The sequence below is a fragment of the Jaculus jaculus genome, chromosome 18, assembly GCF_020740685.1.
Source record: "Jaculus jaculus isolate mJacJac1 chromosome 18, mJacJac1.mat.Y.cur, whole genome shotgun sequence".
In the NCBI taxonomy this organism is placed as follows: Eukaryota; Metazoa; Chordata; class Mammalia; order Rodentia; family Dipodidae; genus Jaculus; species Jaculus jaculus.
This window is the reverse complement of record NC_059119.1, coordinates 26,594,806-26,620,392: the sequence shown is the minus strand read 5'-3', so window position 1 is coordinate 26,620,392 and position 25,587 is coordinate 26,594,806. Positions and strand designations below refer to the sequence as shown.

The 25,587-nt window shown below is 43.0% G+C and overlaps 1 protein-coding gene across 1 annotated transcript in view; it reads right to left on the bottom strand.

Annotated features, from left to right (window-relative positions):
- The window catches only part of Bmpr1a (bone morphogenetic protein receptor type 1A), a 127,282-nt gene that overhangs the window by 52,952 nt on the left and 48,743 nt on the right, over positions 1-25,587 (bottom strand). Inside the window, exon 2 of the mRNA XM_045137378.1 lies at positions 6,554-6,669. The gene's annotated coding sequence lies outside the window, so the exon portion shown is untranslated. The remainder of the gene's footprint in view (positions 1-6,553; positions 6,670-25,587) is intronic.

The window sequence follows — 25,587 nt, the reverse complement described above, 5'->3', positions numbered from 1 at the left end:
GAAACCAGAAGAGCAATGGCTCCATACAGTGGAGAACTGTTGGGCGAGGAGATAGGAGGGTGGAGGAGTCAAGCAGGAGAACAAGAGACAGGAGCGGGTGAGGCACAGTGCACCACCGCTAAGCACCAGCAACACAAGAGGTTTTTAATTACATCCCTCTACATGTGGATGACTCACCATCAGTGACTGTCAGCCAGCTCCTGACCTTGGTCACCTAAATGCTGCAAAGCAGTTTTACATAGATTAACAATACAGGCTCAGCCAGGCATGGTGGTTCATACCCATGAGCCCCAGCATTTGAGAAGCTGAGGCAAGAGGACTGCGGTGAGTTCAAGGGCATTCAGGCTACCCAGTGAATTCTAGGCCAGCCTTGCCTATGCAGAGATAACCTATCTCAAAAAGGAAAGGGGGTATATGATTGTAAGAACATTTGCTGCTTAAGCATGAGCACCTGAATCTGATGCTTAGCACCCACATTAAAAGCTGAACATGGGGCTGGAGAGATGGCTTAGAGGTTAAGGCACTTGCCTGCAAAGTCAAAGGATTCTAGTTTGACTCTCCAGGACCCACATAAGCCAGATACACAAGGGGGCACATGTATCTGGATTTGCAGTGGCTGGATGCCCTGGCATGCCCATTCCCATTTTCTCTTTTTTTCTCTCCCTCTCTCCCTCCCTCCCTTTCTCCCCCTCCCTCCCCCCCCCCTGCCTTTTTCTCCCAAATAAAAAATAAAAGCTGAGTGTGGCCCATTACCAGTTGTAGTAGTTGGGATTAATGCTTACCCCTCCTTTTATGAATGATAATTTAGAAGAGTAGGTGACAGGGTGGAGTTAATGGGACAGGAAGAAGTCAGGAAGAGACTCTGATAGACATTAGTAATGTGACACAACACATCTCTGTTGCCACACACCCATTTCACCTCCCTTCTCTTACTGCAGCCCTAGTGGGCAGTTCTATGTATTACCTGACATCAATTGTGAGCAAAGGCTCCATTCAAACTTCCACATCTAAGGACTGGGGGATTTGGTTTAGTAAGAGCACACCTTTAATCCCAGCATTCAGGAGGCCAGGATAGGAGTATTGTTGTGAGTTGAAGGCCAGCCTGAGACTACATAGTGAATGCCAGGTCAGTCTGGGCTAGAGTGAGACTCTACCTTGAAAAACCTAAAAAGAAGTGGGGAGGGGGAATGGACACAGAATAAGTCAAATCAGAGGACCAGAGGCCTTACAGAAAATAAGACAAGCTTTCTACAGGAACTGAAAGCATGATTAATTCAGGTTTCTTTAATTTTTTTAAGATTTATTTTTATTTATTTACTAGAGACAGAGAGAGAGCGTGATAATGGGTGCACCAGGGCCTCTAGCCACTGCAAATGAACTCCAGTATGCCCCAACCATGTGCACCTGGCTTACGTGGGGCCTGGGGAAATCGAACCTGGCTCCTTAGGCTTCACAGGCAAGCGTCTTAATGGCTAAGCCATCTCTCCAGCCCTAATTCAGGTTTCTGAACCACAGTTAAAAACAAAAATAAAGGGCAAGGCATTGTGGAAAAGTATTACCTGTCATGAGTAGAAAGTTGTCAAAACAAATGTAACTACTGAAATAAATCTTTAAAAATTCATCTGTATACCACTAAATTCATTCCAAATACTACCACTGTGTATTGTTCAGGTTTTGGGAAAACATGCATAGTTGTTGACTCCTGAGAAGAATGAGTGAGCAGATGGGTGGGCAGGTAGGGAAGAGTGAGTGACTGGAGGGTCCTGCCAGTATTCCCACTGAAATGCAACATGAGGAGCTGGAGGTGCGGCTTAGCGGTTATGGGACTTGCCTGCAAAGCCAAAGGACCTCTGTTCAATTCCCCAGGACCCACATAAGCCAGATGCACAATGTGGGGCATGTGTGTGGAGATCATGTGCAGTGGCTGGAGGCTCTGGTACATGCATGTACACTACTTCTCTCCCTCTCTCTCTCTCTCTCAAATAAATAAAATAAAATAAAGGAAATGCAACATGAGGTTCTAAACTTACAGGCTAAAGGAGAACTAGGAAGGAAGTGACAAAACTATTCGTGACAACACAGAGGGAAAATTTCTAGGATTGTGCTCAGACTACATATAGGATACAGACAAAGAGGGAGAAGATATAGTGCCGAGATCTCAAGTTTAAGTGACAAAGAGCTCCACTAACAGAAGGGAAACACTGGCTCTAACACTCTTTAATTAATTCCATGGCAAATAACATGAAGTCTGAAGTGCTGGAGTCCAACCATCTTCCTCACAGGTGGAAAGATAGGTCTGCAGGATAGACACAGTGTTACCATGCAGACATAAAGTAGAAAAGACATTTTAGAGGTAATTATTTATTTGTTTGTTTGTTTGAGAGAGAGAAGGGCACAACAGGGCTTCCAGCCATTGCAAAGGAACTCCAGATGCATGCGCCCCCTTGTGCATCTGGCTTAAGTGGGTTCTGGAGAGTCAAACCAGGATCCTCTGGCTTTGCAGGCAAACGCCTTAACCACTAAACCACCTCTCCAGCCCTAGAGGTAATTATTGAAATTATAAACTAGTTAAGACAAAGAAAATACAAAAGCATTTCAAAGACAAAATCTTGGGGAAAGTGAATATTTAAAAGAAGCAGGAGAAAGGCTGGAGAGATGGCTTAGCAGTCAAGGTGCTTGCCTGTGAAACCTAAGACCCAGGTTCACATTCCAGAATTTACGTAAACCAGACACATAAGGTGGCGCATGTGCACAAGGTCACACATGCACACAAGGTGGTGCACACACCTGGAGTTCAGTGATAGTGCACAAGGTCACACGTGCACACAAGGTGGTGCACACACCTGGAGTTCAGTGATAGTGCACAAGGTCACACGTGCACACAAGGTGGTGCACACACCTGGAGTTCAGTGATAGTGCACAAGGTCACACGTGCACACAAGGTGGTGCACACACCTGGAGTTCAGTGATAGTGCACAAGGTCACACGTGCACACAAGGTGGTGCACACACCTGGAGTTCAGTGATAGTGCACAAGGTCACACGTGCACACAAGGTGGTGCACACACCTGGAGTTCAGTGATAGTGCACAAGGTCACACGTGCACACAAGGTGGTGCACACACCTGGAGTTCAATGATAGTGCACAAGGTCACACATGCACACAAGGTGGTGCACACACCTGGAGTTCAGTGATAGTGCACAAGGTCACACATGCACACAAGGTGGTGCACACACCTGGAGTTCAGTGATAGTGCACAAGGTCACACATGCACACAAGGTGGTGTACACACCTGGAGTTCAGTGATAGTGCACAAGGTCACACATGCACACAAGGTGGTGCACACACCTGGAGTTCAGTGATAGTGCACAAGGTCACACATGCACACAAGGTGGTGCACACACCTGGAGTTCAGTGATAGTGCACAAGGTCACACATGCACACAAGGTGGTGCACACACCTGGAGTTCAGTGATAGTGCACAAGGTCACACATGCACACAAGGTGGTGCACACACCTGGAGTTCAGTGATAGTGCACAAGGTCATACATGCACACAAGGTGGTGCACACACCTGGAGTTCAGTTATAGTGGCTAGAGGCCCTGGCACACCAATTCATTCTCTCCTGCATTCTTGCGCACACACGCACTCGCTTTCTTTCTCTCGCTCACTTGCTCATAAAATAAATAAATAAGGATGGAGGGAAAGGAAAACCGTTAAAGGAACAAAGAAATGGAATTAAAAGAACATGGTATCAGGGATACCAAGAGATGTGAAGAAAGACAAAAAATGACAATTACTGAGAGCAAAAGTCAGAAGCTCTAAAAACAGAAGAAACCCATAGTATTCTTCAGAAGGGTCCGCCAGCCAGAGCGGGCAGACGAGTGAGTGACTGCTTCAGAAGGCAGATAGCCAGCAAACCTGCCTCCTCCACAAGGGAAAGGACAGACCACATCACAAGACAGCATGAATGTCCTACTTGGTTTTTAAAATGAAGATCCCTAAAGAATTCAAGTCTGGCAAACTGAGTCTCAAAATGGATTTTAGAACAGTGCGCCTGATTCCCTATCAATACTATCTTAGAATGCCTCTCTCTTTTCATTTCAAGCATTATTACCACTCCTTCAAATTCCATTCCAAAAGATGTCCTATTTTAACATGTCAAAAAATCTCCTCCTGAGGAAAGAACTGAGTAGCAGAGGCCAGTAAACTAAAAAAGAGATACAAAGGGAAAGAAAGAAAGGGAGGAGGGCACTTAATAGGTTGGTATTGTATATATGTAAGTAGAAGAATAGATTAACAGGAGCGAAAAGGCCCAAAGTAAGGTCAGGGGAGGAGACTGAGTAAAGGAAAGGTGGAGGGAGGCCTAATCAAAATCTAAGAGGATATAAATAAATCATATGGCATCCTCCGGTTATGGACAATGAACACTCAGGAGCCATAGATCGTTGCTAGAAAATTTTCAGTGCCAGGAATGGGATATCTTCCAGTGATCTGTTGGCCACAGAGGTCCCTGATGCCCCCAAAACATTATAGGCCATTGCCATTGGGGGAAACACATCCCTGATACTGAAAACTTAAAACAGGGTAGTTGTGAGCCCTAGGGGTATAACATCTACTGATATCTGGAAAAATGTACATATTATCCTTATCAAACTGCCCAGTAAGCACTTCTCTTAATATTTATATCCTTATATTAATGCTACTCTCACTTTGGGTAGAGAATCTTCTCTTTTCAGATGGCAATGACTTTGGGATGACTCAGAAGGTATCATAGTGCTGCAAAGAAGTGACTGGAGTACTGAGCAACATCTCGATCACACCTTCCAAGGCTCAGGGACTAATGCAGAAGAGGTGGCAGAAAGAATGTAAGAGCCAAAGGAAGGGTAGGACTCCTTACAATGTGCTTCCTCCAGATATAAAATGGCCTCGGTATCCATGACCTCATAGTGCCTGACACTACCTACACAAGACCATCATAAGAGGAGGAAAAGATCATGACATCAAAAAGAGAGAGACTTGGGTTGGAGAGATGGCTTAGCGGTTAAGCGCTTGCCTGTGAAGCCTAAGGAACCCGGTTCAAGGCTCGATTCCCCAGGACCCACGTTAGCCAGATGCACAAGGGGGCGCACATGTCTGGAGTTCGTTTGCAGTGGCTGGAAGCCCTGGCGCGCCCATTCTCAATCTCTCTCTCTCTCTGTCTCTTTCTCTCTCTCTGTCACTCTTGAATAAATAAATAAATAAATAAATAAACAAAAAAATTTTAAAAAAAAAGAGATTTATTGAGGTGGGGAGGGGATATGATGAAGAATGGAATTTCAAAGGGGAAAAGGGGGGAGGAAGGGTATTACCATCGGATATTTTTTATAATCATGGGAAATGTTTTTTTAAATTGAGAAAAAATTAAATTAAATTAAATTTTAAAAAGAATCTTCTCCTGAATTCTAAAATGTGTGGAAATTTCAAAATAATGTAAACTTACTTTAAATAAGTCTCCCACTGTGAACTCTGCTTTCTAATGTAAAAGGGAAGGAGCAAATGTTTAGATGGTTTTCCTTCTGATGCTGATTTTCTACAATGGAGTGCAGAAAGTGACAATGTAAAAAATAATTACTTATAAACTTGTAAGAAAAGTAATTCAAGAAATTAAACAGTTAACACAAAATTGTAGTATTATAAACTGGGCACACAACTTTAATCCCAGCATCCAAGGAGACAGAGGTAGTAGGAGTTCGAGGCCACCCCGAGACATTTATTTATTATTTAGGGGCTAGAGAGAAGGCTCAGGAGATAAAGAACTCACCACTTCAACTGAAGAACCTGAACTTGATCCCCACATTCCATGTGGAAAAGCCAAGAAGTTGTGATGGGCTTCTGTAATAGTAGCATGCTGATATGGATAGCAAAGATGGGAGACAGACACAAGAATTTTCTGGAAGCTCAAGGTGAGTGCAAAGATGAGCAGAGCAAGAATTCAGAACTAGAACCCCTATCTCAAAGGAGGTGGACAGGCAGAAGACTGGCCTGAAAGTTATTTCATGACCTCCACACACATGCAACATGTCATGCATGTAACACCCCGTCCCTCCACACATGTAAACACACACAAATTAAAAAACAGAAATTAAAGCCGGGCGTGGTGGCGCACGCCTTTAATCCCAGCACTCAGGAGGCAGAGGTAGGAGGATTGCCATGAGTTCAAGGCCACCCTGAGACTACAGAGTTAATTCCAGGTCAGCCTGGACCAGAGTGAGACCCTACCTCGAAAAACCAAAAAAAAAAAAAAACAGAAATTAGGGGTGGAGCAATGACTTAGTGGTTAAGCGCTTGCCTGTGAAGCCTAAGGACTCCTGTTCAAGGTTCGATTCCCCAGAATCCATGCTAGCTAGATGCACAAGGGGGCGCACACGTTTGGAGTTCGTTTGCAGTGGCTGGAGACCCTGGCGCACCCATTCTCTTTATGTGCCTCTTTCTCTCTCTGTCACTCTCAAATAAATAAATCAATAAAATAAAAGTTCAGTATTTTTAAAAATGGAAATTAAATGTTTTCCTTACCTGAGAGATGCAGGCTAGATTAAACTGTACTTCCAATTTTCTTCAAAAACCTTTGACTTATGCTTCCATCTCATGAATTCCAAGACAGTATTAGACGAATGCATATTTTCATATATCTGCTTGGAAAAAAACAGAACTTAAATAAGACAAAGAAATTTTATCAGAATAAAATGTGCAAAAGCAACACATGACGTTTCACATGCGAAATTACTAATTTCCAAACTCAATGAAAAGTTTGGGTTATTTAGACACTTTTCAAACCTTTTCATAAACTGGGCCAAGGTATATAAACTTTGTTCTATGGAAGTAAAGCAAATAGTTGTAATATTTCCACGTTAACTTAAAGTTTAACTAGACATATCAAATGCTGGTAACATCACTGAAATGTACAATTCTTACCCCCCCCCAGCCCTACCTTTCCCTCCCTTATCACCAAATCTCAATCAGTTTCAAGTTTATTCCAACTCCTACCTACAGTGTTAAGATTTGTGAGGGTCAAGAATTATTGGTGCAACTACAGGATTTCAGCCATGCCAATACTATACTTAGGAACCATATTGCTTCAAGAGATATGAATAAACCTTTATTTTTTTTAATATTTATTTGAGTGAGACAGATCAAATGATAAATAACATGTAAGCCATTATTTATTTTAACACTTTTATAATGTTGTTTCCATAGCTTTAAAAGGTTTGAACTTTAGAGCCAGACATGTGGTGGCGCACATCTTTAATCCCAGCACTCAGGAGGCAGAGGTAGGAGGATCGCCATGAGTTCGAGGCCACCCTGAGACTATATGGTTAATTCCAGGTCAGCTGAGCTAAAGTAACACCCTACCTCGAAAAAACAAAGAGACAAAATAAAAGGTTTGAACTTTAGATTAAATTTAAAGTTAATGGGGGGGGGGTGCTAGAGTGATGGTTTAGTGATTAAGGTGCTTGCCTACAAAGCCGAAGGACCTAGGCGAGATTCCCCAATTCCCCAGAACCCACATAAGCCAGATGCAAAGGTGGCATATGTATCTGGAGTTCATTTGCAGTGGCTAGAGGCCCTGGCATGCCCATTCTCTTTCTCACATTATCTCTCTGCCTCTTTCTCTCTCTCAAATAAATAAAAACCTTTAAAATTAATTTAAAAAAGAAAAATTTTCAAATATACCACCTTAACAGTTCAAGAATCTGATTATACATTCGCCATCTGTTCTCTCATATGTGAAACACTTAACAAAACAAACTGCAGAAAGACTTGTTTTTTTAAACCCTTCCCTTAAGGGCCAGATAAAGTGCTTGCCTCACAAGCATGAAGACCCATATTCAATATCTAGCAGCCAGCATGGTGACCTGCATCTGTAAACCTCGTGCTGAGGACACAGAGACACAAGAATTCCTGGGGCTTACTACCATTCTTCAGAAGTAAAGAACTCAAAAGACAAGTGTTGCTGGAAAGGAGATTCTTCAGTGGAACTGCCTGCAAGTAGAGTAGGAAACACAGCTTGCAGGCAGTTCCACTTAAGTTACAGCTTTCATGAGTCACCATCAATGTTTGCTGCAGCTACCTTTGTGTCTGTCACCCGTATTCCTATAAGTAAACTCACTGGCTCACCAAGCTCAACTTGAGTGGAATTCTTCTGGTTTGTTGTGCATGTCCTAACTGAAGTGAATAGGTGTTCTGTCCACATGTTCCCAAGAGAATCACACAACAGCTTCAGAAATAGTGTAATAAGCAACCTGGAGTCAAGGACTTTGTTTATACTACATTTAACTTACAAAGATCATTATTATTATTGTTGTTTTTTTTTTAACATAGGATCTCACTCTAGCCCAGACAAACCTCAAATTCACTCTGTAGTCCCAGGCTGGCCTCAAACTCATGCTCATGGCAAGCCTACCTCAGCCCACCAAGTGCTGAGATTAAAGGTATGTACCACCACGCCTGGCTCAACAATCCTTTAAAATAATGTAGACATGACCATACTAATACACTAATCTAATTCTTCCCTCTCTCCTCTTCCTATCTCCTTCACTGTGCTGGGGGGGGCCGGTAAGAATTGTACATTTCAGTGATGTTACCAGCATTTTCGAGGTAGGGTGTTACTTTAGCTCAGGCTGACCTGGAATTAACCATGTAGTCTCAGGGTGGCCTTGAACTCACAGAGATCCTCCTACCTCTGCCTCCTGAGTGCTGGGATTAAAGACATGCGCTACCACACGTCTGGCTCTGAAGTTCAAACCTTTTAAAGCTGTGGAAACATTATAAAAGTGTTATAATAAATAATGGCTTACATGTTATTTATCATTTGATCTGTCTCACTCAAATATTTTTTATTTTTTTTTTAATATTTTTTGTTCATTTTTTTATTTATTTATCTGAGAGTGACAGACACAGAGAGAAAGACAGATAGAGGGAGAGAGAGAGAATGGGCGCGCCAGGGCTTCCAGCCTCTGCAAACGAACTCCAGACGCGTGCGCCCCCTTGTGCATCTGGCTAACGTGGGACCTGGGGAACCGAGCCTCGAACCGGGGTCCTTAGGCTTCACAGGCAAGCACTTAACCGCCAAGCCATCTCTCCAGCCCTCAAATATTTTTTAAAAATAAAGGTTTATTCATATCTCTTGAAGCAATATGGTTCCTAAGTATAGTATTGGCATGGCTGAAATCCTGTAGTTGCACCAATAATTCTTGACCCTCACAAATCTTAACACTGTAGGCAGGAGTTGGAATAAACTTGAAACTGATTGAGATTTGGTGATAAGGGAGGGAAAGGTAGGGCTGGGCACTCTGAGATTACATAGTGAATTCCAGGTCAGCCTGGACTAGAGTGAAAGCCTGCCTCGGAGAGAAAAAAAAAAAAAAACAGTCAAACCCTTTGAGATGTATACATTAGTAAGAACAAATTAATAATCTCAAAAGATAAATTTACTTTCAATTAGCTGTACTCCTACAGAATCTATCCCTTGTTCAGGAATATGCAAAACTTGTTACCCACAAGGGCGACTTCTTCAGAAGGCTGTGTGAGGAACAGTGTAGATATACATCTTCAGCAAACTAGGTAGGGAACAGTCTAGAGATACATCTTAAAGCTGGGCGTGGTAGAGCACGCCCTTAATCCCAGCACTTGGGAGGCAGAGGTAGGAGGACTGCCATGGGCTCAAGGGTACCCTGAGACTACATAGTGAATTCCAGGTTAGCCTGGGCTAGAGTGAAACCCTATCATGGGGGGGGGGGAATAGAAATACCTCTTCAGAAGGCTGTGGGGAAGAGCCTAGAGAGACCTCTTCAGATTATGTGCGGAAAAATCTAACATGCCTCTTCAAAAGGCTGTGTGAGGAAGTGTTGCTACACATCAACAGAGGAATAAACACTTGGGGAAGAAAGTTAAACAGGGAGCCTACATTTAAGTTCTCATCTCTGTGATGAGAGGCAGGTGTTAATTACCATACTGTGCTGGCTTTCAAATCAGTGAGTCACATGCCTAAGGGAGGGGCTTGTACATAAGATGAGCATTAGCCAGCAGACAATCAAAGATTTCAAAAGGAATCAACAACAGGTTTGGGACAATTTCAGACAGACAATTAGAAGCAACTGTCCCAATGAAATACATATAATCCAACATCTTGCCTGCAACCTACCCACTTTCTTGCAAAAACACACTATGTGCCTCTGGACTATGTTTGTGAGACTTGATATGTTTGAATTTCAGAAAATAATTTATTAATATGAAAATGAGACTGAAAGAAAAAATATTTGGGCTGGTAATACATCCATGACACTTTAATATGATTTTTATTTGAAGCTTTCCTTCCTACAGGCAACATTAAATTAACATGAGAAACCATAAATATATTAGAATTTAAAGAACATCAAATGAGAATACAGATACTGTCACACCATCATACTTGATGATTAGATGAGGAATACAAAAAACTTGCTTCACAAGTAGGAAAATCATCAGAACTGAGCCCAGAAATAATTCAAGATGGTCTTTCAAGGACTGGAAAGATTTAATAGCATCAAAAGAAGTGGTATAGGCTCAAATAGACATCCCACCGACAGGACCAGGAAGGATTGCCCAGTCATGGGCCCTGAACCCACCAGGGCTCAGAGTCTAAGCTCATGGGGCAGAATCATCAGCATATGCTCCAAAACATGAAAAACACACTGGCACCCAGGGAACGTGTGGCCATAGTTATCTGCAGCTCTTCAAAGTGAACGTGCAAAGCCCCAGGCACCATCCTTCTCAATAAAGAACCTTCCATCAACTAAGATGCCAGGACACCTGAGGTCCATGTAGCACCCTTTTAAGAACCAGAGGGTAGAGAGAAGGACACAGGGATGAAAACATGAGCTCCACAGCAAGACTGAAAATAAAAGTTAGAATCCTGCCACAACCACTAACCTACTGTGACCCACTGACCAAGTCAGTTGTTTTAAACTGCTCTGTACCCAACTGTACAAGGAGAACAAAACTGAAAGGTAAAAATGACATGACTTAAAAAAATGTAGGACTAGCTCTTGGAACAGTGCTGAGCAACAGAGAGTTACGTGTGTGCGCACATGTGTGCGGGCGTGTGCACAAGTGTCTCCTTTTGAGGCAGAATCTCAACAGTAGCCCAGGCTAGAACTCACGTGATCCTTCTACCTCAGCCTCAGGAGAACCCTGATTATAGGTATGAGTACTATGCCCAGCTTCAGAAAGCACTTCTGAGTATAATCTACAGTTATTGTCCTCACAATGCATCTAAGACAGGGGCAGAAACGCCACTCAGGAATCAATAACAATGCACGAACACATCAACTCCTCCTGACTTAAGAATAAACACATGGCAGCAATGAAAAGACTGAACTCCATTTGCTGAACAAACCAGGAGTCAGTTATGTGTTAAAGTCAACACATGTATCATCTTCTTTAAACTGAGGCAGGTAGGTGACTGGGCAGGAATGTCCTTAACTCTGCCTTTTTTTACCAGAGAATGACCTGACTTCTTATCTCTTGCCTAAAGGAGTCCCCTTGACCTGTTTTTCCATGAACAACCTGAGCCCTTCCCTGGGAAGGAGTTCCCCTTTCCTAGAATTTAAAGCTGATCCTGACATTGTGGTTGGTTAAGCTCAGCCTCAAAATTTGGCATCAAAGCTGGACTCTTCTTGAGCCAGCCCCCACCCCCAGCCCAGTCCTCACTCTGGCTCACCTAAGCCTAAAGGTGAAGCCCACCACAGCAAGGTTATGAACAGACCCTTACCATGGGGCAAGCTTTCTTGGCTGCCAGAACTTACCTCTCCTGAACTTCCAGGTCCCGTAAGTCTCCCCAGATCCCTACTCCCACATGGGTTCTCTATCACCTCCTGCCCTCCACATGGCAGAGCTCCCTGCACTTTCTTCTTTCCTCTCTAAATGCAGGAGGATAGGAGAAGGCCAGCCTCTTTGAGGCAGTTTCAGTTAGAGACTGAGGCCCAGAAAGAACCTGGCAGAAACGAACTTGTGTCTGATCAAGACCCACCCTGTAGCATCCTCTGCAGTCCAGAGTCTAGCACTACCTAGATAAATGTCCCAAACAAGATGGCTCAGGAGGGCTCTGGGATCCACCCTCCAAATCTACAAACCAATGGGGCTCTTCCTGCCTCTCTTCACTGGGCCACAGCCACAGAGACACAGGTGAGTGTAGCTTCCCTCTCACCCCGCCTGGCTGGATAGTAGTTGTGGGGAGAGCATAACATGATTTCTTGGTCTAGGGAACATTCTTGCCTCTGCTTCTGCTTTGTAGCTTGGGGTAACTTCTCACTTTGATTGTATGTCTGCTGGTGGAAATGCAAACCAGCCCGGCCACTGTAGAAACCGACAAGGCAGGTTCTTTAAAAACAAAAAATACTGAAAATAGATCTCCCATAGGATCCAGCTATACCAATCCTGGTATTTACCCATAGGATTCCAAGACACAAGAGATTTATTTGCACATCAATGTTTATTATAGCACTATTCACAAAAGCTAGGTTATTGAACCAATAGGTGTTCAGCAACAAAGAAATGGATAAAGGAAATGTGGTGTATACACTCAGTGGATTTGTTTTTCAGCTGTAAGAAATGAGGTTATAGGGCTGGATGGTTAAGGTGCTTGCCTGCAAAGCCAAAGGACCAAGATTCCATTCCCCAGAACCCATATAAGCCAGGTGTAAAGGTAGCACATGTGTCTGGAGTTCATTTGCAGTGGCTGAAGGCCCTGGCGTGTCCCTCTCCCTGTCCCAAAGATATACATGTATACATATGTGAGATGAAGATAAAAATGGAACTGTCTAGGAGAACAAAAGGGACTACATGGGGGGTAGGAGAAGTATGCTCAACGTACAAACAATAAACACTTGTGTCATTCTTGGCAGGGCAGCCATGGTGGCACTAGGGAGGCTGAGGTCGGAGGATCGTTGTGAGTTCAAGGCTATCCTGAGACTACACAGTGATAGGGTGAGACCCTACTTTGAGAAAAAAAAGAAAAAATAAATCATTCTGTAACACAATGCCATGTACAATTAATATATTTTAAGCCGGGTGTGGTGGTACACGCCTTTAATCCCAGCACTTGGGAGGCAGAGGTTAAGTGGACTAAGTTCGAGGCCACCCTGAGACTACATAGCGAATTTCAGGTCAGCTTGGGCTAGAGTGAGATCCTACCTCAAAAATAAATAAATAAATAAATAAATAAATAAAACTAAAGAAAAACTTTTTGAACAGGAGAAAAAATAAAATTCATGATGAAGACAGACCTTTGGGGTGAGGTAGAGAAAAAACAAATTGATCCAACTTAATTTGGTACCATCAACAGTGCCCGGGAAGTAGAAAGCAAAGCCTACAGCAAAGGGCAAGAGCAAAGTGCTGGGTGAGGAGCAGGTAGCAGTGGGAGTGTTGGAAAGAGCACAGGCCTCACTCACTACCAGAGGCGCAGAAACCATGTCTAGTCATTACATGCCCAGGAATTCTCCTGGGGGAAAAATTATATAGACATCAACTACTAGAGGAAGCTGGGCCGAGTTCTTCTCCACTGTTAATATGCTCACACACTGTGCCACTCATAAGTGCAGAGAAAACAGGGCTGTAGCTCAGTGGTGGAGTCCTTGCCTAACAAACACAATGCCATGGATTCAGTCTCCAGCACACCATACCACACCACACCCCACACCCCACACACACGGGGGGGGGGATGAAAATTAGAAAATCCATGCTATTCCTGGGGCCCATGACCTACTGGTAATCTCAAAGACAACAGTAAGTACCATTTCTTTCTGGAGACAAGATGCATGGTCAGAGGAGGTACCAAGTTGAAGCCTGCATCACTAACTTGGCAATCAGGTAGTTTTCTAGAAAACTTAAATTGCAAAGATCATCAGTTCTGTTCCAATTTTTGTTGTTGTTTTTTGTTTTTCAAGGCAGGCACTCACTCCAGCCCAGGTTGACCTGGAATTCACTCTACTTTCAGGGTGGTCTCAAACTCACAGCGATCTTAGTACCTCTGCTTCCCAAGTGCTGGGATTAAAGGGGTGTGCCACCTTGCACAGCATGAAATATTTTTAATATATATGTAGAGAGCTTTAGAAATGAAGTGGCTTTTAAAAATATGTAGTACGGCTGGAGAGATGGCTTAGCTCTTAAGGCACTTGCCTGGAAAGCCAAAGGACCTAGGTTCAATTCCCCAGGACCCATGTAAGCCAGGCACAAGGCAGCGGATGCATCTGGAGTCCGTTTGCAGTGGCTAGAGGCCCTGGTACACCAATTCTCTCTCCAATAGGTAAGTAAATAAAATTAAAATAAGTAGTAATTAGCTGGGCGTGGTGGCGCATACTATTAATCCCAGCACTTGGGAGTCAGAGGTAGTGGGATCCCCATGAGTTCAAAGCCATCCTGAGACTATGTAGGGAATTCTAGGTCAGCCTGAGCTAGAGCGAAACCCTACCTCAGAACCCCCCCCTAAAAAGTAGTAATTATTTATTCTCTTGCAAGGAGATAGAATTAAGAATGAGAATGGGCCCGCCAGGGCCTCCTGCCACTGCAAACTAACTCCAGATACATGTGCTACTTTGTGCATCTGGCTTTACATGGTTATTGGGGAACCAAACACAGGGCTTTGCAAGCAAGTGTCTTTAACTGCTGAGCCATCTCTTCAGCCACATTACTTAATCTAAATATGTAAATTATTATTCACTTATTATTCTCACTTATTATTACTCACTTATTATTCTCCTTTAATCAGTTTCCTGGGGCTCACAAACCCTTCCTTATGGGACACTCAGAGATAAACTGGTGGGCTTCACTGCATGGATATGAAGACCTCTGTTGCAGTCAGCTTTGTGCTGCTGGCAGAAAACACCCAAGAGCAACTTCTGGGAGCAAAGGGTTAATTTTGGCTTACAGAGTCAAGGGGAAGCTCCATGACGCCAGGAGAAAATGATGCCATCACTCTTGGCCAACATTAGGTGGACAGCAACAGTACCAGGACAGTGTGCCAAACACTGGCAAGGGGAAGCTGGCTAAACACCCATCAGCCCGCCCCCAACAATACATTAACTCCAGGAGGCTCCAATTCTCAAATTGCCACCAGCTGGGGAACCTAACATTCAGAACACACAGGCTTATGGGGGACACCTTAATCAAACCACCACAACCTCCAAGACTTATCTCAATCCAACCAAGCTGACAAGAGTAACCATCACACTATTCCTAGTTTCTTTACCTAGTGAAATGAAAACTTATGCCAAAGCAAACATCTATATAAGTGTGTATAGCAGTCTACCCATAATTACTGGGAACAACCCAAAAGTCCTTTCAGAAAACAAATGGTTAAATAACCTAACCTGTAATACATCCATTCAATAGAATACTAATTCCCTCCCCCTTCCCCTTCCTCCCTCTCTCTCTCTCTTTTATCCAAGGTATGGTTTCACTCTAGCCAAGGCTAACCTGGAATTCACTATGTAATCTCAGGATGGCCTTGAACTCACAGCGATCCTCCTACCTCTGCCTCCCCGAGTGCTGGGATTAAAAGCATATGCCACCACACCCAGCGGGATACTAATTAATTCTCAACAGAACACAACTGGATGAATCAGTCAATGAACTTCAAAAGCCATAAAAGGCTGAGTCTCAAAACAGAGGCTGAGGTTAACATATTCTACAAAGTGAGAATTGGGAAGGAGGGAAGAGGGAAGGATGGAGAGGAAAGAGAGTGAAGGGAGAGAAGAGAGGAGAAATGAGGACAGAGGGACTGAGAGGAGTAGAAAGAGCCACTATGAGTAACCTGTGTTGAGTTGAGAAATGTTATAGAAAATGGACATATATAAAATGTCCTGATTGGGACGGTGGTGGGAGACGGGAAAGGGACAGAAGAGGATTTAGAAACCAAAATCCAGAAAGTAGGAATAATGTGTGCACATTAATCACACACACAGAAGTATTCTTCCCAGCAGAGTGTAATGGAACACATCTATAATCCCAAATCACAGAAGCCTGAGGAAAGAGGATCTTGGGTTTGAAGCCAACCTGGTTTCCACAAGACCCCTTCATGTAAACATTCTTCCTCCACACTGGGGTTCAGCGGGAACAAACAGCAGGTGAGTAGCAGAACTAGGACTCAAATCTGGGCATGGTTCAAACCCCAAAAGTATCTCAATTATACTGGACAATGGTCTTTAACTCAGTCATAGTGCTGCAAGTGTCAACAGCTAATACTCCATGGTATGGGGGTGTCAGTCTTAGCCATTCACCTACCAGAGCATACAAGCTCATTTATAGTTTGAAGCAACTGGAAGTAAGGGTGTTACACATACCCCCACACAGGTTTCTGTGTAAACCTAAGTTTTCATTTCATGAGGATAAATATCTAGAAATGAGAATGCAAGTATATTTTATAAAGGGATCCTTCTCTGCTATTTGAGCATTTCAATTATTGTTTAGTTTTCTAGGGAGTAAAAATGTCAGAAATAAATGTTTCTTTCATTTTTCAGCTTTTAAAAATAGAATTGAGTCTTCCTTAAAAAGATACAAAGAATGAAGCCGGGCGTGGTGGTGCACGCCTTTAGTCCCAGCACTTGGGAGGCAGAGGTAGGAGGATCACCCTGAGTTCAAGGCCACCCTGAGACTCCATAGTGAATTCCAGGTCAGCCTGGGCTAGAGTGAGACCCTACCTCAAAAAACAAACAAACAAAAAAAGATATAAAGAATGAACTCTAAACTCAATAGTATGTCATTTAAGTATTAAGCGGGAAATGTACTGATATCAGCCACATACTTTGCAATGCATTAAAGTCAGCTGTAGGTGGTGTGTAATTGAGTCTCAGATAACATGGGGGTCTGAGGCAGGAAGATTTATTATACTCAGTCTTAAGACCAGCCCGAGAAACATAACAAAAGCCCACCATTCCCACTCTCTTACACCTACACACACACACAGAACAAGCTGGATTAATGAAGTAAACTGAACAACAGATAAACAGGCATATAACGAGTATACAGGTATTCATGGTATTTCTATGTTGAAACTTTTCATCAAAATGTTCAGGGAAAACTAGATGTATTAGTGTCGCACACCTTTAATCCCAGCACTGGGGAAGCAGAGGCAGAAGGACCACTGTTCGAGGCTAGCCCGGGACTACAGAGTAAATACAGGTCAGCCTGGGCTAGCGTGAGACTCTGCCCTGGGGGAGAAAATGCTCCTCAGAAGCACAGACCAGACTGCACGACAACACGTAGCCCAGTGCTAAAAGGAAGACAAACCCTGCGGTAGTCAGTAAGTTCTTCTGACAGTACTCCTGTCTGCTAAACCAATACTTGAAACACAGGACAACTTTAATATAAGACAGATGTTGAAGAAAAAAAGCCTTAAAATTTCTATTATAAAATCTGAGTACTACAAATTATAGAAAAAATTTATCTGATTTTAAAAACACCTATTGTGCTTAAATTTTCAATTTGAAAAGAAAATACCTACTTTGAGTTTCTAGCTCAGCATGTAATTTCCTTGGAAATCACAACTCAGAGTTAACAATTAAAAAGCTGACTAAACTGAAAAGTCAACAACTCTCTAAGATCCATCAGCATTGTGATGCTGCAAAGCAAACCGTCCCCTGAAATTAGAGACAGGCAACATATGGGCAGGGAATCACAATTTTCTAGAGCAGAAAATCCCATGTAAAACTTCTCCCAAAGCAGTGCCGGGATAGGAACACCTGAATGCCTTCCTGCTTCCAGGAGGGAAAGGAATCATTTTAAAACTCTCCAGAGCTTATTTGTTGTTGCTGAGGTTTTTGTTGTTGTTTTGTTTGTTTTTTGAGGTAGGGTCTCACTCTATCCTAGGCTGACCTGGAATTCACTCAGTAGTCTTAGGGTGGCCTTGAACTCATGGCAATCCTACCTTTGCCTCCCAAGTGCTGGGATTAAAGGCATGCTCCATCCTGCCTGTCTTTACATGTGTTTTGTTTTGTTTTTAAAGACACTGTTGACTAGCTGTCCTAATGCTGGAAAGCGCTATGCAGAAAGTTGAGAGAAAAAAAGTAATCAACAATTTTAACTGCAATGAACCCTGCATTTACAGCTGACAAGCCAGGCCAAATGTGCCAATAGCGCAGTGGCGGCATGTCAGTTGAGGGGAAAACTAACTGCACTGTGACTAAATTTGAGGCCCACACCATGGAAGGAAACTCATGCTTGGTACTGAAAACCTAATCAAGAGCCTACAGTGGGGGAGGGCATAAACTTTAGAGGGGCGCTACTTACTGTTGTCTGGCTAAATGGATACATTATGCCCACCAAACTGCCCTCTGAATGCTTAGCTTATGCCTGTATATTAATGCTATCCTCACTTCTGGTTAGAGAAGCTTTTCTGTTATGATGGTGTTGACCACTGGGGAGACAGTGGAGTGTTCAGCACTAGGTCTCTATCACACCCTCCAAGGCTCAGGGACCACTACAAAAGAGGAACAGGAAGGGGAGGAGTGCTTACAATACTGTCTTCCACACATGAACTGGCTAAAAAGAGGATGGAGGGAGAGGATTATCATCACAGGAAATTGCCTATATGTATGGATGCTGCTAATAAAGTTTTAAAATTCTAGCTTGCTGGGGAAAGAAGACAGGGTTTGGTGTAGCCCAAGTTAGCTTTGAACTTGGTATATAGTGAAGACTAGCCTCAGGCTCATGGTGATTCTCCTGCCTCAGCCTCCTAAATCCTGCCATTATAGGCATGTATCACCACACCAAATGCCAGGGCATTTTCATCTCAGTAAGACCTACCTCAGGAAAAACTGTTTTATCAGATACCTGCTGAGATTTTTATCAAAGCTTGACTGATTTAGGAGAAGGAATTCCTAATTCCAAACAGCTCCCAGCAGAAGATGAGAACTAGCCAACAGCAGCCCCTTCCCTAGACAGGGGAGTAGAAAAGCGCCCAACTCTAGCCTTCATGTAAGGAAAGGAAGAGGAGAAAATAATTTGAACACTGGTTAAGCTCACAGTCCAGGGACACAGAATTCACTACATGACCAAGACCCAATCATCGGACTACAGAATGATTCCCTTCCCCAACACCTCAACCACATCATTTTCCCTAGTTACAACAGGAATGACCATAAGGAAAGTCAGTGTGAAGAGAGAAACAAACACCAGACCCAGATGCCAACATGGCAAGAACACTGGAATTTATCAGACCAGAAGCTCACTACACTAAGGGACAGAGAAGACAGCATATAAGACTATCAGCAGAGATATCTGAAATTCTAAGGCTGCATCAAAAGTAAGTGCTCCTCCTACAGAATGGAAAAAAATCTTCGCCAGCTATATATCTGATAGAGGATTAATATCTAGGATATACAAAGAACTCAAAAAGTTAACTAATAAGGAATCAAACAAGCCAATCAAAAAATGGGCTAAGGAGCTAAATAGAGAGTTCTCAAAGGAAGAAATACGAATGGCATATAAGCACCTAAAAAAATGTTCTACGTCACTAGTCATCAGGGAAATGCAGATTAAAACTACATTGAGATTCCATCTCACTCCTGTCAGATTGGCCACCATCATGAAAACAAATGCTCATAAATGTTGGCGGGGATGTGGAAAAAAAGGAACCCTTCTACACTGCTGGTGGGAATGCAATCTGGTCCAGCCATTGTGGAAAACAGTGTGGAGGTTCCTAAAGCAGCTAGAGATTGATCTACCATATGACCCAGCTATAGCACTCCTAGGCATATATCCAAAGGACTCATCTCATTTCCTTAGAAGTACATGCTCAACCATGTTTATTGCTGCTCAATTTATAATAGCTGGGAAATGGAACCAGCCTAGATGTCCCTCAACAGATGAGTGGATAATGAAGATGTGGTACATTTATACAATGGAGTTCTACTCAGTGGTAAAGAAAAATGAAGTTATGAAATTTGCAGAAAAATGGATGGACCTGGAAAGGATTATACTAAGTCAGGTAACCCAGGCCCAGAAAGCCAAGCGCCACATGTTCTCTCTCATATGGGGATCCTAGCTACAGATGACTGGGCTTCTGCGTGAGAATGAAAATACTTAGTAGCAGAGGCCAGTAAGTTGAAAAGGAGACATAAAGGGTGGAGAAAGGAAGGGAGGAGGATACTTAATAGGTTGATATTGTATATATGTAATTACAATGTTTGTAATGGGGAGGTAATATGATTGAGAATGGAATTTCAAACGGGAAAGTGTGGGGGTGGGGAGGGAGGGAATTACCATGGGATATATTTTATAATCATGGAAAATGTTAATAAAAATTTAAAAAAAAAAAAAAAAGTAAGTGCTCTTGTGGAGAGTGGTGGTATACCCCTTTAGTCCCAGCACTTGGGAGGCAGAGACAGGAGGATCACTGTGAGCTCAAAGTCATCCAGAGACTACATAGTGAATTTCAGGTCAGCCTGAGTTACAGTGAGACACTGCCTTGAAAAACCAAAAAGGGAAAAAAAAAAAAAAAGCATGAGCTGTGTCTAAAGCATTGGCAGAATTTCTCCAAATTGGTATCAAACATCAAATCACAGATCTAGGAAACTCAGAGAAAGAACATAAGGTAGGATAAATGCACCATCCCCTCCAAAACACAAACTACACCAAGGCATATCCTAATTCAAACTGCACAAAATGAAAGACTTGAACATTACTGCAAGAAGATCTAGGGGAAAACACACCTTACCACAAAGGAATAAAGATAAAAGTTACATTCAATTTCTTCGGGAAAACCCAGGGAACAAAAATGAATGAGATAAAATATTTAAACTGTTGGCACATGCCTTTAATCCAAGCTCTGGAGAGGCAGAGGTAGGAGAATTGCTGAGGGTTCAAGGCCAGCCTGGGACTACAGAGTGAATTCCAGGTCAGCCTGGACTAGAGTGAAATCCTACCAAACACAAACAAACAACAAAGAAAAATCCCACTCACTGCAATTCTACATCTGAGAAATTATCCCTAAAAAAAGGACACAGAGGACTGGAGAGATGGCTTAGCGGTTAAGGCACTTGCCTACATAGCCTAAAGACCCAGGTTCAATTCTCCAGGTCCCACGTAAACCAGATGCACATGGTGGCACATGCATCTGGAGTTTGTTTGCAGTGGCTGGAGGCCCTGGCGTGCCCATTCTCTCTTTCTCTTTTTCTCTTTCTCCCCCTCCCTCTCTGTTCCTCTCCCCCTTCTGTCCCTAATAAATAAATAAAAATAAATTTTTTAAAAAAGGGGAGAGAGAAGGGTTGGAGAGATGGCTTGGTGGTTAGGCACTTGCCTGCAAAGCCAAAGGACCCAAGTTCAATTCACCTAAACCAGATACACAAGGTGATACATGCATCTGGAGTTCATTTGCAATGGTTGGAGGCCCTGGAACACCCATTCTCATTTGGTTTTCTCTCTCTCTTTTTGCAAATAAAATAAATAAATCCACCCATCATTTTAACATAAAAAAGAGGGAGAAATGAACTCCTAAACAAGTGTTTGAGGAAATGTAGTAAGCATTGCCTTCATGCTACCTGAACTAAATTCTAGCATCATCCAGTAGACCTGGAAAGCAATTAAGATAATTTCATAGTTTTTAACTAGATATAATGTGCATTTTGAAATCCTACAGAAGTGACTTTCACTATGTTCTTCCATAATTTTCAATCTTCAACCCATTTCTGTTCTGTCACCCTTTCAACCATCTCTTTTGTTCGGTAAATCTCACAGACCTGACTTCAGAACCAGCTGTAAAATTAAGGTCAAAGGTTCTGGGCTGAGGGGATGACTTAGAGATTAAAGGCGCTTGCTTGCAAAGATTGCTGGCCCAGATTCCATTTCCCAGTACCTACCCACGTAAAGCCAGAGCACAGGGCCACATATATCTAGAGTTCGTCTGAAGTGGAAAGAGGCCCTCGTACCCATTCTCTTTTTTACTTTTATTTATTTATAAGACGGGGGTGGGGGGAAGAGACAGGTAGAGAATGGGCACACCAGGGCTTCCAGCCACTGCAAATGAACTCAGATGTATGGGCCACCTTGTGCATCTGGCTTACATGGGTCCTGGAGAATCAAACCTGGGTCCTCTGGCTTTGCAGGTAAGTGCCTTACTTGCTAGGCCATCTCTCCAGCCAATAAATAATTTAAAAAGAAAAAGAAAGAAGGAAAGGTTCTAATAGGGCTAGAGAAATGGCTTAGTGGTTAAGGTACATGCTTGCAAAGCCAAAGGACTCAAGTTTGATTCCCTAGGACCCATGTAAGCCAAGATGCACAAGGTGGCACATGTTATCTAGAGTTCATTTGCAGCAGCTGGAGGTTCTGGTGTGCCCATTTTAACATTCTCTCTCTGTCTGTCTGCCCGTGTCTGTCTGTCTGTCTGTCTGTCTCTCTCTCTCTCTCTCTCTCTCTACTTCTTTCTCCCAAATAAATAAAAGTAAATAAATAAAAATTTTTCAAAGTTCTGATAGACTCTCACTCTAGAAAAATCTTGGGATTTGGGTGGGTGTGTTTCTTTTTTTGTTTGTTTTTGTTATTCAAGGTAGGCTCTAGTGCAGGTGGACCTGGAATTCACTATGTAGTCTCAGGGTGGCCTCAAACTCGTGGCAATCCACCTACCTCTGCCTCCCAAGAGCTGGGATTAAGGGCATGCGCCACCATGCCCCACTATGTTTCTTGAAGCAGCATCTTACTCTAGAACAGGATGACCTGGAACTCACTCTGCATCCCAGACTAGCCTCAAACTCACAGCTACCCTCCCACTGCAGCCTCCTGAGTTCTGGAATTAAAGGGGTTTGCCACAAAGGCTGCTGAAACATCTTTTTAAAATTAAATATATGTCAACTCTGTTTTTATTCTGCTCATTTTTTAAAAAAGATGTTACTAAAAGTTATAAATTCCTGTGGGTAGTGACATCACTTGATAAGAAACACCTGGCACTACTCCAAAACCACAATGTATTTCACTCACACCCAAGAAAATACACACTTCACTTTCTTTTTTTTACCATTATTATTTATTTGCAAACAGACAGAGATAGCAGAGATAGAATGGGCGTGTCAGGGCCTCCAGCCACTGCAAATGTGCATCTGACTCTATGTGGGTACCAGAGAATTAACCTTTGGTGGGTCATTAGGCTATGCAGGCAAGTCCCTTAATCACTGAACCATCTCTCCAGCCCTGCCACTTTCTTTATCATCATAATTTGATTAGAAAAATATAAATTTTCTTGTTTTGTTTTGTTTTATGAGGCAGGGTCTCGCTTTAGCCCAGGCCGACCTGGGCTATATAGCCTCAGGGTGACCTATAACTCACAGCATGCATTGAGACCAATCAAGGTGTATACATAAAAACTGCCATTCAACATTTTTAAAAATCGAAAATGGGCCGGAGAGCCGGGCGTGGTGGCACATGCCTTTAATACCAACACTAAGGAGGCAGAGGTAGGAGGATCACTGTGAGTTCGAAGCCATCCTGAGACTACAAAGTGAATTCCAGGTCAGCCTGGGCTACAGCGAGACCCTACCTTGGGTGGAAAAAAAAAAAAGGAAAATGGGCTGGAGAGACAGATGGCTTAGCGGTTAAGGCACTTGCCTGTGAAGGCTACAGACCCAGGTTCAATTCCCCAGTACCCATGTAACCCAGATGCACAAGGGTGCACATGCATCTGGAGCTCCTTTGCAGCAGCTGAATACACTGGTGTGTCCGTTCTCTCCCTCCTTCCCTCCCTCCTTTCCTTTCTCACTCACTTTCTCAAAATGGATAATAAATAATACAAAACAGCAGCAATTTCAAAGCTGACAGTGTTAGTGCACAGCTGTAACGCTAGCATTCAGGGTGCAGAGACAGACTAGGTGTCTGAGACCAATGTGGTCTACATAGCAAAACGCTGTCTTGTACAAGTAGAAACTGGGGGATGGGCCAGTAGGTGTAAGTGTCGGCCTAAAAGAAATTTTCAACACCCACATTTTGCCACTTGGCAAGCAAAAAGATAAAGTGCCTTTACCTACTGAGCCACCCCTCCACCCACTGCCCTTTGTATCTTTTAGTGATAAAATTATTCCAATTTTTGTTTTTGTTTTTGAGGTAGGGTCTCGCTCTAGTCCAGGCTGACCTGGAACTCACTACATAGTCTCAGGGAGGCCTCAAACTCAAGGTGATCCTGCTACCTCTGCCTCCAGAGTACTGGGATTAAAGGCGTGTGCCACCATGCTCAGCTCAATCCCAACTTTTGACAGTGGGAATTCTTTCATCCTGGTTCTGATATCCTTTGGATATGTCCCAAGTTTTGTTTAGTTTTTAAGTACTTCTTTATGACACAGTAATGTTCTAGGCTTATCCTGGACCCTTTTATGCACCGTCCCTGGAATCATTTATATAACGCTGTGGTTTCTCTTAGAGAAGATACATATATCAAAGGTGTTCTCATTAATATTGGTGTGCCTTTGCTTCAATTCCCCAGTACCCACATAGAGCCAGATGCACAAAGTGGCACCTATATAGGGAGTTCAACTGTAGTGGCAAGAAGCCCTGATGTCACCATTCTTTCTCATTCTCTTTCTCTCTCTCCTCTTGGAAATAAATAAAAGTACATTTTATTAAGAAGGAAGGAAAGGAAAGAGGGAGGGAGAGAGGGAGGAAGGAAAGGGGGAAGGAAGGGAGAAGGAAGGAAGGAAATGGGCAGGGGGAGCTGGGCGTGGTGGCACATGCTCTTAATCCTAGCACTTGGGAGGCAAAGGTAGGAGGATCACCATAAGTTTGAGGCCACCCTGAGATTACATAGTGAATTCCAGGTCAACCTGAGCTAGAGTGAAATCTTTCCCCGAAAAAGGGGGTGGGTGGGTGGAGAGAAGGTTTATCAGTTAAGGCACTTGCCTACAAAGCGTAAGGACCCAGGTTCAATTTCCCAGTACCCATATAAGCTAGATGCACAAGGTGGCACATGTGTCTGGAGTTCTTTTGCAGTGACTGGAGGCCCTGGCCAGCCCATTCTCTATCTGCCTCTGATAAGAATAAAATGAACAGGCAAAGACTAGAGAGGACAGAAACTGTCACAATTCTCATAGATACCATGAACAAACCTAGGTGATTTTTTTAACTTGTCTGCCTCAGTGCAAATTGTTATTTGTGTATAAACTGCCCTGCTAGTATTTTTAACACTCAAGCAACAGTATTTCTACACAGGCTTCTATTTGCAAATTATTATTATGGTTCAGTATATGAAGCTACTTGCTCTCTTTAGACACTAAGAAGTTCTCTTCACACACAACCATGGGGCTTGTTCATTCACAGCACCATAAAATTGTATTTTATTCTTATTTTAAAATAATCCCTGTTGACATTTGAAATCCTGCTCTAGGTTTCGTCTCTGTCTCCCTCTCCTCTTTCTTTCTTTCTTTTTTCCAGGTAGCATCTCATTCTGGCCCAAGTTGACCTGGAATTCACTTTATAGTCTCAGGCTGGCCTCAAAATCACTAAGATCCTCCTACCTCTGCTTCGAGAGTGCTAGGATTAAAGGCGTGCACTACCACGCCTAGTCTGTATTTTCCATATCACATTCATCTTAGCTTTTA